Source organism: Cavia porcellus, unplaced genomic scaffold, assembly GCF_034190915.1.
Source record: "Cavia porcellus strain 051 isolate PalLab524CR breed Dunkin Hartley unplaced genomic scaffold, mCavPor4.1 scaffold_7, whole genome shotgun sequence".
NCBI lineage: Eukaryota > Metazoa > Chordata > Mammalia > Rodentia > Caviidae > Cavia > Cavia porcellus.
This window is the reverse complement of record NW_026947490.1, coordinates 37,603,258-37,612,831: the sequence shown is the minus strand read 5'-3', so window position 1 is coordinate 37,612,831 and position 9,574 is coordinate 37,603,258. Positions and strand designations below refer to the sequence as shown.

The window sequence follows — 9,574 nt, the reverse complement described above, 5'->3', positions numbered from 1 at the left end:
GAGGTCCCGCCTCGCGCCAACGCCCTCACAAGATACTTTCCTCCCCACCTGGGTCGCCAGGAGAGCCACACATTGCGTCGGCGCAAGAGTTTCTGGGTAATCCTTCCCCGTCACTACTATGACGTGATCAGGGGCCGTCAGGTTCTCACCAGCGCGAAAAAAGTCCCACGCGCGCAGAGCTGTGTTCTGGGAAACAAAGTCCGCGACCTGCGAGCGGATGCCTGGGATTAGGGATTAGTGCGTGCGTGCGTGCGTGGGGTGTGTGTGTGTGTGTGTGTGTGTGTGTGTGTGTGTGTGTGTGTGTGCGCGCGCGTGCGTGGTGTGTGTGTGTGTGTGTGTGTGTCTGGCGATTTCTGGAACTGTGCTTAAATTTTTTGTAATTTTTGAAACAGCCTCACTAAATTGCCCAAACTGAGCTGGAATTTGTGATCCTCCTGCTTCAGTTTTCTAGAATGCCTGGATAAAGGCTACCGAGCCCAAATCTCCAGTGGAAGGCATCATTAAAATCTTAGTCTTGAGATTCTAGCAGCCGAGCCTAGGGGACCTCTGCTGGAGGTGGAAGGCACTGCGGTGTTTGCTACATAGATGAGACCAGACCCAAAAGGAGAGCAGGGTGTAGGTGGAAGGGCCTGGGGTTCTCCAGAATAGAGAAGTCCCTCGCATCTTAGTTTCTCACACAGGCCACACTCTACCCTAGAGAAGTCAGACCACTGCTACTCCTGGGTTCTGCTCTGATCACAGCAAATCCAAAATGGTGACTGCTGCAGCCCTGAGCCAGCCAACAGAAAGGCAGCTCTTGAAACAGGGCACTGTCCTCATCCACTTTACTCACCGGGATCTGGCACCCTGCGACTTGTGGCTCTTCCCCAAAGTCAAAATGACCACGAGACAGGAACAGTTTGAATCCATTCAGGGCATCTAAGCAGCCAAGACAGCTCAGCTGAACACACAGAGGACTGCAGAGCTGCACAAAGTGGCAAGGACATGGGATGAGTGCATTCCAGGTGAGAGGGATTAAGGCAATGTGTCTTGTAATCCAAGTTTGTAAAGTTTATTTATTTTGTAATTTTTATTAGTACAAGTGCACTGCATGACAATTATATTTCTCGGAAGATTGGTGCAAGTACATTGCGCGTCTCAATTCTTTTTACCTCTTTCTGCTTCCTCTCTCTGATTTCCATCTCTCAGTTGCCTTCTCATTTGCAAAAGAAACAAATTTAAACCTTTACCGCGTATTCTAACCACACCGTGCACTTTGGACAGGTTGTCTGGTGAGCACTAAACCACAGCTGTGCTGAGCCTTGCTGTGCTCTGCCCACTGATAGTACCTGAGCCCCATGATGGGCGCCTCACAAGCTATCTCCTGCAGCTGCTCCCATTTTGGGGTGTGTCACTCAGTGCCATCTCTATGCCCTATGGAGTCCATTGTGGATGTATTTGATACTGTTTTTCCTTGTATTTTAACTAGACAAAGTGGCAAATTGTAAATTGTTTGTCTTACCACAATTTTTAAACCTACTGTTTTATAGTCACAGTGTTTTGTGTTTGTGTTTTCAGAATTTAGTTCCAGACTGATAGAAAAATATAGTTGCATAGGTATTACTTTGTGTAATTCCTGCATTCTAAAGATAAATGGAAAATACTATGAAGAAACAGGCAGAAAGTGTACGTTACTGATAAAGGAAGATTATAGTCTATAAAGTAGATTTATAGTCAGGTGGGACTCAAACTGTGAGCTAAGAGCAAGTGTGATTTTTAAAAGGAAAACTTACAAACACTTAACTTAAATGTACGGTCACTGTTACCAGTATACCTAACAGTGGTTAGAGATTCCAGCGCATGTATCAAGAGCTACAAAATTGGATATCCTATTTTCAAAACTGCAAACTGAAAGAAGCCAACCTAAACATACATGTGGATAACAGTTTAGCGAGTTCTGTCCTCCTTGCAGCTCACAGATCACTGGTCATACTTGTGGAGGTTGAGACATAAAAGAATATATCAATAGAACAACACAGGTCAAACCGAACAATTTAAGCATCACTGTGTTTCACCACCAGGTAGCCTGACATTAGTAGTAGTCACCATAGTGTCTCTTTCCTTGAAATATTTGAGTCTAACTTCATATACTATAGCATCAAACTTATCAAGACAGTGTGAAACCATTCAAGAGAATGAAAGTATCGCAGGGTATTTAGAACCAGCTAACAAGAGACCAAACATCAGTTTCTATACTATCTCCTTGCCTATAAAAATTTTTGTTTATACTTTCACATACATTAAAATATAATAAGATACAACATGTTAAAACCAGTGGAAACAGATGAACAACAACTTGATAGGGCTTCAAAATAGGATGATATTGAATCAGCACTAGCTATTATGTTGTCTTATTTTCTTCAAAATAGCTATTCATAGTATCACAGACAATAAAATAGAACAACCCAGATTAGAACCATTCCAATTAGTGAGGGAAAACATTATATGGCTTCAAATCAGTGTGACTGGCAATCATGATTACCACATATATTTATGTATTCTTACCATTTCTTACACTAGGGAAATTATTTGGTATTTATACATGTGAGTTTGATTTATTTCACTTATGAGTATGGCCTCAAGCTGCATCCATTTATTTATAAATATCTCAGTGTGATCATTCTTTATTGCTGAGTAGTACTGCATTGTATAAAAATACCACAACTTTTTTATCCATTCCTGTTGATGGACACTTAGGTTGTTTCCCAGATCTGGCTATTACAAATTGTGCTGCTATAAACATGGGTGCACATATATCACTGTAGTATGATGTTTTCAGTTCTTCTAGCAATATGCCTAGAAATGGAATAGCTGAGTCAAATGGGGCTTCCAGTCCCAGCTTTCTGAGAAATCACCAGACTGACTTCCACAATGGTTGCACTAGTCTACACTCTCACCAACAGTGCAGGAGAGTTCCTTTTTCCCCACAGCCTCTCCAGCATTTGTTGTTGGTGTTTTTCTTGACCTTGGCCATTTTTTCAGTAGTGAGATAGAATCTCAATGTGGCCCAGTGTGGTTGCATTTCTCTAATGACTAATGATGATGAACACGTTTCATATATTTGTTTGACATTTTTATTTCTTCATCTGAAAATTGTTTATTCATCTCAGATGCCCATTTTTGGACTGGGTCTTTGAATTTTGGGGACCTGATTTTTTTTAAATTCTTTATATGTTTTAGACAGAAGTCCTTTGTCTGAGGGGCAGTGCACTAAGATTTTTTCCCAGTTTGTGGGTTTTCTTTTCACTATGTTAGAGATTTCTTTTGACATGCAGAAACTTTTTAATAAGATGTGATACCAATTACTGACTCTGGGAAGTATTTCCCGGGCATTTTGAGTCTTGTTCATGAATTCTCTACCTACCGCTATGTCTGCAAGGTTTTTACCCAATTTGTCTTCCAATATATTTAGTGTTTCTGTTTTAATATTTAGATCTTTGATCCATTTAGATTTTATTTTAGTACATGGTGATAGTCATGGGTCTAGTTTTAGTTTTCAGCATATGGAGAGCCAATTTTTCCAACACCATTTATTAAAGAGACTGTCATTCTTCCAGTGAACAGGTTTGGCTCCTAAATCAAAGATAAGGTGGTTGAGTGTGTTTGTAGTTGTGGTTGCATCTTCTAATCTATTCCACTGATCTTTGGCTCTGTTTTGATTCCAGTACCATGTTGATTTTACTACAGTTGCTTTGTAGTACAAATTCAAGTCAGGGATTGTGATGTCTCCTGCCTTGCCTTAGCTGCTTAGAACTATCTTTGCTATTTTAGGTCTCTTTGTGCTCCAGATGAATTTTAGGAGTGATTTCTCAAGATCTATGAGGTATGTTGATGGCATTTTTATTGGGATTGCATTGAATCTGAATAACAGTTTTGAGACAATGGCCATTTTCATAATATTTATTCTTCCTATCCATGAGCAAGGGATGTCTTTCCATTTTCTGAGATCATCTTCAATTTCATTTTTAAGTGTATTATAATTTTCCCTGTATAGGTCTTTCACTTCTTTCATGAGAATAATTCCTAAATATTTCATTTTTTTGGTTGCTAGTGTGAAGGGTGTGGATTCTCTTATTTCTCTGTGATTTTGTTGTTAGTGTATAGGAATGCTATTGATTTTTAAGTATTGATTTTGTATCCAATTGCTGAATTTATTTATCATATGTAGGAGTCTTTCAATGGAGTTTTGGGGGTCTTCTATGTAGAGTATTATATCATCTGCAAATAGTGATAATTTAGCTTCTTCTTTTCCTGTCTTTATGCCTTTTATTTCTCTCTTGTCTAATTGCTCTGGCTAGTATATCCAGTACTATATTAAACAGGAGCGTGACAGGGGACATCTTTATCTTGTGCCTTATTTTAAAGTAAAGGCCTTCAATTTTTGACCATTTAGTATGACACTGGCTGTTGGTTTGTCAGAGATGGCCTTTATTATGTTGAGGTAAAGACCATCTATTCCACTTTTCTGCAAGGTTCTTATCACAAATGAATATTGTACCTTATCTAAAGATTTTTCTGCATCTATAGAAATGATTGTGTGATTCTTACTTTTGGCTCTATTGATATGGTGAATTACATTTATTGATTTACGTACGTTGAACCATCCCTGCATACCTGGGATGACTCCTACTTGGTCATGGTGTATAATCTTCATGATGATTTGCTGCATTCTATTTGCCAATATTTTATTGAGGATTTTTGTATCTGAGATTGTATCTGAGATTGGTCTGTGGTTCTCTTTTTCAGTTGGGTCTTTCTCAGGTTTTGGTAATAGAATAATATTTGCTTCCATGAATGACTTGGGAAGTATTGCTTCCCTTTCAATTTCATTGCAGAGTTTGAGGAGTGTCGGCATTAGGTCCTCTTTGTATTTCTTGTAGAATTCTGCAGTGACCATCTGGGCCTGGGGTCTTCTTTGTAGGTAATGACTTAATTACATTTTTTATTTTATTAATAGAAATTGGGTTATTCAGCAGTTTTACATCTTCTTGACATAGCTTTGGTACTTCATATGCTTCAAGAATCTATTTCTTCTGTGTTATCAAACATTTGAGAGTAGAGGTTTTTGAAGCAGATGTTGATGATCTTCTGTATTTCTATTGGGTCTGCAGTGATTTCACCTTTTTTATTCCTTATTGCATGAATTTGAACTTTTTGTTCCCCTTTTTAATAAGGTTGGCTAGGGGCTTATCGATTTTATTTATTTTTTCAAAGATCCAACTCTTTGATTCATTGATTCTTTGGATTGTTTTCTTAGTCTCTATCACATTGATTTCTGCTCTGATTTTTATTATTCCCTCTCTTCTTTTAGCTTTGGGTTTGGCTTGCTCTTCTTTTTCTAGATGTTTGAGGTGTAACATCAGGTCATTTATTTATATTTGTTCTGTTTTGCTGATGTGGGAACTCAGTGCAATAAATTTTCCTCTGAGGACAGGTTTCATTGCATCCCACAGATTCCAGTAAGTTGTATTTGTGTTTTCATTTGTTTGTAGGTATTGTTTAATTTCTTCTTTAATTTCCTCTATGACCCACTGATTACTCAAGAATGTGTTAATTCAGTTTCCATGTATTTTTGGTATTTCTGAAGTATCTTTTATCATTAATTTCTAATTGCATAGTGCTATGATCCGATAACATGCAAGGGATAATTTCAACTCTTTTGCATTTATTTAAATATGTTCTGTGAGTTAATATATGGTCTATTTTAGAGAATGACCCATGTACTGCTGAGAAGAATGTGTATTCTCTTGTTAGGCAGAATACTCTGTATATGTCTATCAATTCCATTTGTTCACGGGTGGTTGATCTGTCCATTGGTGTCAATGGTGGGTTGAAATCTGTTATAATTGTATTACTGATAATTTGGTTTTTCATTTCTGATATTACTTGTTTTATGTAACTGGGTGCTCTAGAATTTGGTGCACATATATTTAAGATAGTTATCTCTTCCTATAGAAGTTTTCCCCTAAGCAGTATGTAGTGACCTTCTTTATCTCTTCTGATCATTATTGGTTTGAAGTTCACATTGTCTGCAAACAGAATAGCTACCCCTGCTTTTTGGGGGGTTCCTATTGCATGAAGTATTGTTTTCCATCCTTTGACTTTCAGTCTGTGAGTATCCTTTTGGGTTAGATGGGTTTCTTGTAGACAGCATATGGTTGGATTTTGTTTCTTGATCCATTCTGCCAGTCTATTTCTTTTAATTAGTGCATTGAGACCATTTAGGTTAATGGTTATAACTGTTATATATTGGTTTATTGGTGACATGTTATCTCTCTGCTGTTGCATCTTTGTCTTTCTGTTCTGTTTAATTATCTGCTTTGCTTAGTGTTTTTTTCCTTTGTGTATCTAAACTGTCTTTCAATATTTTTTGCAGGGTTGGTTTGGTGTTCATGAAGTTCTTCAGCTGTTCTTTGTCATGGAAGTATCATATTTCACCATCAATTTTGAATGATAAAGCCAGGATCTCATACTCTCCCAAGGATTGGATGTTGTGTAGTCAACCAGCTCCTTGGATGGCAAAGCTCCCCAGGCTGATAGTGGGTCCCCCTATGGCCTAGGTAGGCCTCAAACCTCCTTAGCAGGGCTGCTCCCTCCTCCATGCAGTGGCAGTAGTGCTGGTGCTGTCCACGTCAAAAGAAGGTCGCAGAAGAGACTGGAGCAGGTTCCAGAGGCTTGGCCCAGCTCCCTCCTTCCAGCCGGCAGCTGTGGTGCTTTCCCCGGGTGGAAGAGGGGCCGGGCAGGGCTGGACCAGAGTCCCTCTTCTTGGCTGTGCCCTCTCCTTCCCGTTTTTATTCTTTTAATTTTGTAATTTTAACAACTATTAATAGGATGACAATATGTAATGTGTCAACTAGCAATTTTATGATGTTAATTTTTTTAAATTCTGTATTATTCTACTTTTTTCTTTTTTCTATTTTGTTTTTTCTTTAATTTTCTTTTCTCTTTCTTTAAATAAAAACATTGGAAAAAGTAATATATAGGGTAGTCCCTGCAGACACTTAAAAAAGGTAGAGCACAAATTAACATTCAGTGTCATCCAAGAAATGATTCAACCCAAAGTCTTTCATTTTCTGAGTGAATTACTCAGATACTCTTGAGATAATAATCAGGGAGTTGTCTAAAGTCCTGTTTAAAATCAGGTCTTTGGGAATCAGACTCTTTCTGGTGTACACAGGGAAGGAATAATGAAATAAAAGTGCATAATTGCCCCAGATTCCCACTCCAATCTGTGTAAGGAAGAAAATCCCTATAGCCAAGTTCCCAGAAATCATTTTCTGTCTCATTTCTGTTTAGGGTCAACAGATTCAGGCAAGAAAATTACAAGTTTCTGTTATTTGTACTAATGTGGCACAGATTAAAATAGTCATCCCTTCCTAATTTTTATAATTATTGACTGAAGTGAATATATATCAAAGGTTGATTCTTTATTTCCAACAGTATTTTATGTATCTCTCAACAGTGTTGCATATATTTAAGGAAAACAATGTTTGAGATAATTACTAACAACTTTTAAAATTTTTTCCCATTAATTCAAATGATTGTCAAATATATGAAGCAATATTTGATTATTCTATTTCATAGTCTTTTTCAAAAATTAAGGAGTATGTTTATAATCTGGTTTCTTTCAACAATAAATACAACATCCATCAATAAATACCACACATATATGAAAAAACTGATTAATGTATTTGTTTAACAATACTTTGATAAAAGCTTTCTGTTAAGATTCAAGATTTGTTCTACAGCAGGATGTTTGAAAATAAGAATACAATAATTATTGAAAAACCACTTATGCAAAAGTGTTTTCATGTCTGGAGCTTTGGGTTACCACTAGAGACATGGTTAAATCCAAATCAACTCAAAAGGCAACCAGCCCCAAAGAAGGCCCAGAGAAGCATCCAGAAAAGCCCATCACAGAGACAGGAATCTGCTAAAGTGTAGACCCCAAGTACTTGATGGACATGCATTTTTCCCAGAAGCACAAGAAATACCTGATGTAGATGCAGACAAATGAGGTCAAGGACAGAGGCACCCATGCTCAAGTTATTAAGGTCCCCTAACATCTCAAGGAAGTTACACTCAAGATCCCAAAGTGTCAGCTGCAAGCTTGATCAAGTACCCTACATCCCCTACTCTGCTCAGCAAGCAAGCCCATGTTCATATTTCCAGGAGTCTCAGATTCTACCAGCCAAGAGGAAGACCTGTGCTCAACCCTACAAGTGCCAAGCAGCAGTTCTGGTTCCCTCACAGGCTCACAAAAGTGCCCAGTACTCCATGACTCCTCCACACTACAGGTCTGTCTGCCAATGTGAAGACAGAAAGGCTCATCTCAGTCTGCATGAGGCTGATGTCCTTCTGTGAGGTTCGCACAAACATACCTGAACCAGGAAAAAATGTTATCCGATAGTCAGTATCACAGGAAGTTAAAATGAAGCAAAATGAGTGCAAAGAATAAAATATCATTTTAAATCTAATTGTATATTTCTCACATTCAATTAAGGGAATCAGAACTAGAATTCATAGAAAGGTATAATATTTTCCAAGAAATAAGTATAAAATGTATTGCACTGTAACCTGTGAATGTAAATTTAAATGTATATTTTAAAATTTAAGAATTTAAATAAAGTTTATACCTAAACAAAAATATTGTCTTAGAACTTGAAAAGATTAAATAAATTGAGTCATATTACTAGATATGAACTATATTTATGGAAATAAGTAAGATTTTTCTAACTTGTACTCCACATTAAAGGAAATTTTAATAATTCCCAGAGAAAGTTTAAAAAAATTTCTCCTGAAATTCACACAACTAGGATTTAAAACTTTAAAAGACTAATTGAAGAACATAAAATACTTACAAATCATGTCTGATAAAATAATAATATCCAGAATACATATAAAAATCTTGTAAAAAATCACAAAATAGATTTAAATGGGGAGAAGACTTCAATATATTTCTCCCTAAAAGATAGACAAATTATTTCTGAGATCAGAATCTCTGAAATAACTACAGCAGTTATTCTGAAATAATTCTGAAATAATCTCCGAAATAACTACAGAGGTTACCAGAATATACACCATGCTTAGTGATGACAGAACAGACACAGATTAAAAAAAATTTTTGCTTAGGCAAATCATGGAAGTGCAGCATAGGAAGCAAATGGAATCTGTAAAGCAGATTCAAGCAAATATCCAGGAAAATAAAAACTCCACTGAAAGTGTTCAAAGCACATTAGGCCAATGTGAGGACAGGATCTCAGACAGGCTTGAAGTTAGCAATGAGGAAAAGAAAGACTTCTCAAAAATAGCAAAGCCATGGGGAATCAATCCAGCAGCTGCTAGATGAGACAAAGAAGAACTTAAGATTACTTGGAGTCAATAAAAAAGCAGGAGATACCACAAATGACATTAAAAACATGTTCACAGGCATTATGACAGAAAATTTTCCTGGTAGAAAAAAAGAATTTGACACACAAATAAGTGAGGCATACAGAACTCCAATTAGCAATGAACAAAAAAATCCACATCCAGG

The 9,574-nt window shown here is 37.2% G+C and overlaps 1 long non-coding RNA gene and 1 pseudogene across 1 annotated transcript; one reads left to right on the top strand and one right to left on the bottom strand.

Annotated features, from left to right (window-relative positions):
- Positions 1–40: 40 nt before the first annotated feature.
- Positions 41–8,686, top strand: LOC134476688 (uncharacterized). The gene is made up of 2 exons (XR_010048498.1): positions 41–1,004; positions 6,416–8,686. It is a non-coding gene; the product is annotated as an uncharacterized LOC134476688 (long non-coding RNA).
- Cavporv1r-ps744 (vomeronasal 1 receptor cavPorV1R-ps744 pseudogene) lies at positions 6,456–7,313 on the bottom strand (annotated as a pseudogene).
- Positions 8,687–9,574: the final 888 nt, after the last annotated feature.